Raw genomic sequence first — 6,626 nt, forward strand, 5'->3', positions numbered from 1 at the left:
GAGTCTACCTTAGTGAGGGTAGCGTCTTCCTCTTAAAGAACCAAAGGTGCTCTTGAGCTCCTCTATGTCTCTTCCTTGCCTTTGTTGTTTGATCCTTAGTGATTTTGGTGCTCCTATCCTTAGTTGCTCCTAATAATTGTGTGGAGGAAAATATATCCCCTGAGGTATCTCAGGAATTTCTTGATGAGGGAATTCCTCATGCTCTTGTTGAGGTCCATGAGTGGGCTCTCTTGATGTGCAGTCAAATGCTCTACTATTGAGCTATGGACCCTTGAGATGAATCTCTCCATCTCCCATGACTCGGAGGTAGAAGCTTTTGTCTTCCCTTTCCTCTTTCTAGAGGTTTCTCCGCCCTTAGGTGCCATAAATGGTTATGGAAAAACAAAAAGTTATGCTTTTACCACACCAAACTTAGAATGTTGCTCACCCTCGAGCAAAAGAAGAAAGAATAGAAGAAGAAGAAGAAGATATGGAGGAGAGGGAGAGAGGTATGGGTTCGGCCATTTAGGGTGGGTTTGGGTGGGAAATAGATTTTGAATTTGAAGGTAGGTGCGGTTTATGGGAAGAGTGGATGGATGTGAGTGGTGAAGAGGTGATGGGGAAAAGTGATTGAGGTGATTGGTGAATGATTTTTGGGGAAGAGTGCTATGAAAAGGTGTGAGAGATAGCGAGAAGGTAGGTGGAGATCCTGTGGGGTCCACAGATCCTGAGGTGTCAAGGATTTATTATCCCTGCACCAATTAGGCATGTAAAATGCCCTCTATATGCAATCCTGGCGTTTAACGCCAGATTGATGCTTGTTTCTGGCGTTAAACGCCAGCTCTATGCTTGTTTCTGGTATTAAACGCCAGCTTGGTGCTTGTTTCTGGCATTTAACGCCAGCTTTCCTCAGGGTGCAATCCTGGTGTTTAAACGCCAGATTGCTGCTTGTTTCTGGCGTTCAACACCAGCTTCATGCTCTGTTCTGGCGTTAAACGCCAGCCAGATGCTCCTTACTGGTGTTTAAACGCTAGTAAGCTCTTCCTCCTGGGTGTGCTTTTTCTTCTGCTGTTTTTTATTCTATTTTTAATTTTTACAATTGTTTTGTGACTCCACATGATCATAAACCTAATAAAACATAAAAGAACAATAGAAATATAGATAAATAAAAATTGAGTTGCCTCCCAATAAGCGCTTCTTTAATGTCAATAGCTTGACAGAGAGCTCTCATGGAGCTTCACAGATGTTCAGAGCATTGTTGGGACCTCCCAACACCAAATTTAGAGTTTTAATGTGGGGGTTCAACACCAAACTTAGAGTTTGGTTGTGGTCTCCCAACACCAAACTTAAAGTTTGATTGTGGGGGCTTTGTTTGACTCTGTATTGAGAGAAGCTTATCGTGCCTCTTTTCCATGTTTACAGAAGGATAACCTTGAGCTTTAAACACAAGGTAGTCCCCATTCAGTTGAAGGACTAGTTCTCCTCTGTTAACATCAATCACAGCTTTTGCTGTGGCTAGGAAGGGTCTTCCAAGAATGATGGATTCATCCTCATCCTTCCCAGTATCTAAGATTATGAAATCAGCAGGGATGTAAAGGCCTTTAACCTTTACCAACACGTCCTCTACTAATCCATAAGCTTGTTTTAATGATTTGTCTGCCATCTCTAATGAGATTCTTGCAGCTTGCACCTCAAAGATCCTTGGCTTCTCCATTACAGAGAGTGGCATAAGGTTTATACTTGACCCCAGGTCACACAGAGCCTTCTCAAAGGTCATGGTGCCTATGGTACAGGGTATTAAAAATTTACCAGGATCTTATTTCTTTTGAGGTAAAGTTTGCTGAACCCATGTATTTAGTTCACTAATGAGCAAAGGAGGTTCATCTTCCCAAGTCTCATTACCAAACAACTTGGCATTAAGCTTCATGATGGCTCCTAGTTATTGAGCAACTTGCTCTTCAGTTACATCTTCATCCTTTTCAGAGGAAGAATAGTTCTCAGAGCTCATGAATGACAGAAGGAGGTTTAATGGAATTTCTATGGTCTCTATATGAGCCTCAGATTCCTTTAGGTCCTCAATAGGGAACTCCTTTCTATCTGGGAGACATCCCATGAGGTCTTCCTCATTAGAATTTACATCCTCCCCCTCCTCCTTATATTCGGCCATTTTAATTATATCAATGGCCTTGCACTCACTTTTTGGATTCTCTTTTGTATTTCTTGGGGGAGTACTAGGAGGAGTTTCATTGATTTTCTTATTCACCTGACCCACTTGTGCCTCCAAGTTTCTAATGGAGGACCTTGTTTCATTCATGAAACTTAAAGTGGCCTTGGATAGATCAGAGACTATGTTTGCTAAGCTAGAGGAGCTATGCTCAGAATTCTCTGTCTGTTGCTAAAAAAATGATGAAAAAGACTTGCTATTGCTAAGCCTGTTTCTTCCACCATTATTAAAGCCTTGTTGAGGCTTTTGTTGATCTTTCCATGAGAAATTTGGATGATTTCTCCATGAGGGATTATAGGTGTTTCCATAGGGTTCACCCATGTAATTTACCTCTGTCATTGCAGGATTCTCAGGATCATAAGCTTCTTCCTCAGAAGATGCCTCTTTAGTACTGTTGGATGCATTTTGCCACCCATTCAGACTCTGAGAAATCATGTTGACTTGCTGAGTCAACATTTTCTTCTGAGCCAATATGGCATTCAGAGCATCAATTTCAAGAATTTCCTTCCTCTGAGGCGTCCCATTACTCACAGGATTCCTCTCAGAAGTGTACATGAATTGGTTATTTGCAACCATGTCAATGAGTTCTTGAGCTTCTGCAGGCGTTTTCTTTAGGTGAATGGATCCACCTGCAGAATGGTCCAGTGACATCTTAGAGAACTCAGATAGACCATAATAGAATATATCCAAAATGGTCCACTCTGAAAGCATGTCAGAAGGACACTTTTTGGTCATCTACTTGTATCTTTCCCATGATTCATAGAGGGATTCACCATTTTTTTGTTTGAAGGTCTGAACATCCACTCTAAGCTTGCTCAGCTTTTGAGGAGGAAAGAACTTAGCCAAGAAGGCCGTGACCAGCTTATCCCAAGATTCCAGGCTATCTTTAGGTTGTGAGTCCAACCATGTTCTAGCTCTGTCTCTTACAGCAAATGGGAAAAATATGAGCCTGTAGACTTCAGGATCTACTCCATTAGTCTTAATAGTCTCACAGATCTGCAAGAACTCAGTTAAAAACTGATAGGGATCTTCTGATGGAAGTCCATGAAACTTGCAATTCTGTTGCATTAGAGCAACTAGTTGAGGCTTCAGCTCAAAATTGTTTGCTCCAATGGCAGGGATTGAGATGCTTTTTCCATAAAAAGTGGAAGTAGGTGTAGTATAATCACCAAGCATCCTCCATGCGCCTTGACGATTGGATTTTTGACGGTTTAGAATTTCACTAATAAAATCTCGTTGTAAAGTATAGTTTCTAAACCAAACAATAATCCTTTCATACAAAAAGTTGTTTGTCACTAAAACAAACCCCTAAATTTATAAACCGAAGTATTGGACCTCGGGTCGTTCTCCCTAGGATTTACAATAAAGTGTTTTGTTATTGGTTGTGAGTTGTATTTGGGGTTTTAGATGAGAAACATGAATAGTAAATGGTAAGAAAACTTTATTAACAAAATGGTCTTGGCAAGATTTGGTTGTCAAGGGTCTTCATCATTATCACTAGCCACAAGTATGGTAGTTGCAAGGATTAATCCCACTTAGTCATCCTTAAATCAATTAACAAAGGAAAGTCAAGTGAGTTATATCAATCCTAGTCCATAAGTCCTAGCTTTCCACTAATTGGATTAATGAAGGCTAGAGTTAATGGCTATCAACTAGCAATCAATTGGACACTAGTGACTCAAGAAATCCTAAGTTACCTTCTCAAGCCAAGAACATAAAATCCTACTCTAACATCCTCTCAAGCATTTCATCAAACACTTGGAGGGTAATGAAAGAAAGCATTTTTTATTTGTAAGAATAAAAGGAATCAACAACCAACAATTACAAAGAATTAACAAAACAACAATCAACAACATCACAATCACATGAATTATCTCAAATTGCATTATTAAAAGAAAACAAAAGAACAAGAGTATCTCAATTACAAAACCTAGAAACAAAATAAGAGAAATTACAACAAGAGGATAGGGATAGAAAGAAGAACCAAAGTGTAGCAATCATCAATTGAAGATAGAAGTAGAAGGAGACTTGAATTAAACCTAGAACTATGAGATCCTAATCTAACCCTAATTCCTAATCCTAGAGAGAAGTGAGAGCTTCTCTCTCTAAAACTAACTCTAACTCCTAAAACTAAGCTAATGATCAAAAGTATCTAAAGTATGAGAAAGTATGTTGCTTCCCCTTCAATCCTTGGCTTAAATAGCATCAGAAAATGAGTTGGATTGGGCCCACAAGGCTTCTAAAATCGCTGGCCACATGTTGCTTTATGTGAACTAGGTGGCAGCAACGACGCGTGCGCGTACTTTGCACGTGCGCGCCACCATACGTGTAGCAAATATGGCAAATCTTATATCGTTTCGAAGCCCCGGATGTTAGCTTTCTAACCCAACTGGAACCGCATCATTTGGACCTCTGTAGCTCAAGTTATGGTCGTTTAAGTCCGAAGAGGTCGGCTTGACAGCTTTCCGGTTCTTTCATTTCTTCATGAGTTCTCCAACTTTTCATACTTCTTTCTTCATTCCCTTGATCCAATCTTTGCCTTCTAAATCTGAAATCACTTAGCAAACATATCAAGGCATCTAATGGAATCAAGGAGAATTAAATTTAGCTATTTTAAGTCCTAAAAAGCATGTTTTCACTCTTAAGCATAATTAAGGGAGAATATACAAAACCATGCTATTTCATTGAATAAATGTGGGTAAAAGGTGATAAAATCCCCTAAATTCAATACAAGATAAACCGTCAAATTGGGGTTTGTCAACCTCCCCACACTTAAACCAAGCATGTCCTCATGCTTAAGTTAAGAGAAAGCAAAGGGATCAACATTTATTCAATGAAAACTAACTAAATGCAATCTACCTATATGCAACTATCTACATGAATGCAATTGCTTGGTCAAAATAAATTAATTCCCAAGAAGTATATGTGCACAAGGGCTAAGGACTAGCAAGTCTAATCTACAATTGAATTGAGTTATTAAATATTTTTACAAACTTGCATGAAAAGTGATGATTGTAGGTGGAAACATGTAATTGAGCATCAAACCCTCACCGGATGTGTTTGCACTCTATTCGCTCAAGTGTTTAGGGTTGATTCTCTCAATTCTCCCCTAATCATGCTTTCTAAGATTTGTTCTTCTTCTAACAATCAACACATATTTCATGCATGCATACATTTATCATGAGGTCTTTTCTTTAGGTTGTAATGGGGCTAGGGTCAAGGTAGGATGCATATTTGGTTAAGTGGACTTGATATTTCAATCTTTGATAAGCTTAGACTTTCCACTTAACCTATATAATACCCTATACAATTAAATTCTACTCTAACTACCCATTTTCTCACTTTTTCACATACTCATGCATTTTCTTTTCTTGATTCGTAACAATTATGCATTGATTTTATTGGACTATACTTTGATTTGGGGCATTTTGTCCCCTTTTTATTCCTTTCTTTTTTTTCTCTTCTTTTTCTTTCTTTTTCTATATATTTTTTTTCTTTTTTTCATATTTTTTTTCTTTTTCTTTTGTTTTTCTCTTTTTTTTTTCTATATATAAGAATCCCAATGCATAAGGTTTTACATTTGATCAATACATGAGTATGTACCCAATTCCCAATATTTTCAATAACAATACAAAATTACCCTTTTATTCACCCAATGTCCCAAGGTTCCCACACTTGAATGATACTCACACACTCTAGCCTAAGCTAATCAAAGATCCAAATAAGGACATTTATTGTTTTTCGCTTTAAGGCTTATAATGTGCTAAATTAAGAACAAGTGGGTTAATCGTTGGCTCAAATTGGCTAACAAAGGAATATAAAAGGTTGGCTATTTGGGTAAGTAAGCTCAATGAAATGATGGCCTCAATCATATAAATGCATGAATACACAAAATAATGGACATAAAGAATCAAACAAATCAAAGATTGCAATCATAGAAAGAGAATAATGCACACAAGAATGGAAAATAAGTGGTTATAAAATGTAACCACATCAATAGGCTCAAATCTCACTTGCTTGTGTTCTTAGCTCAAATATATGATCCACAATATATATAATTCAAGCAAGTTTTATGAAAAGTTTTCACTCAAATCAATTAAGGTGCCCTATAGATAGAAATCTTGAAAATTTTCATTATTTTGACTAAGCTTATTGTGCATACATGTACAAAAATTAAGAGAATGCAAATAAAAATCCTAAAATCCTAGAATGAAATGCAAAAGTGTTGGGATTAGAAACTTGTCACCCGAAATCATCGAACGGTCGGACGACCTCCCCACACTTAAAAGTTTGCACCGTCCTCGGTGCACTCAAAGATGAGCAAGGGGGTACGACGACTCTCCGGATTGCTACGTGTTCTTAGTCTTGCTTCCGTTATTGCTTGTGGTGCATTTATCATGTAAAATAAAAATATAACACCATA

At 38.0% G+C, this 6,626-nt stretch overlaps 1 non-coding gene across 1 annotated transcript; it reads left to right on the plus strand.

Annotated features, from left to right (window-relative positions):
- The first annotated feature begins 2,908 nt into the window (after window positions 1-2,908).
- Window positions 2,909-3,016, plus strand: LOC130952393 (small nucleolar RNA R71). The gene has a single exon (XR_009074574.1). It is a non-coding gene; the product is annotated as a small nucleolar RNA R71 (small nucleolar RNA).
- The last annotated feature ends 3,610 nt before the right edge of the window (window positions 3,017-6,626 follow it).

This window comes from Arachis stenosperma, chromosome 9, assembly GCF_014773155.1.
Source record: "Arachis stenosperma cultivar V10309 chromosome 9, arast.V10309.gnm1.PFL2, whole genome shotgun sequence".
In the NCBI taxonomy this organism is placed as follows: domain Eukaryota; kingdom Viridiplantae; phylum Streptophyta; class Magnoliopsida; order Fabales; family Fabaceae; genus Arachis; species Arachis stenosperma.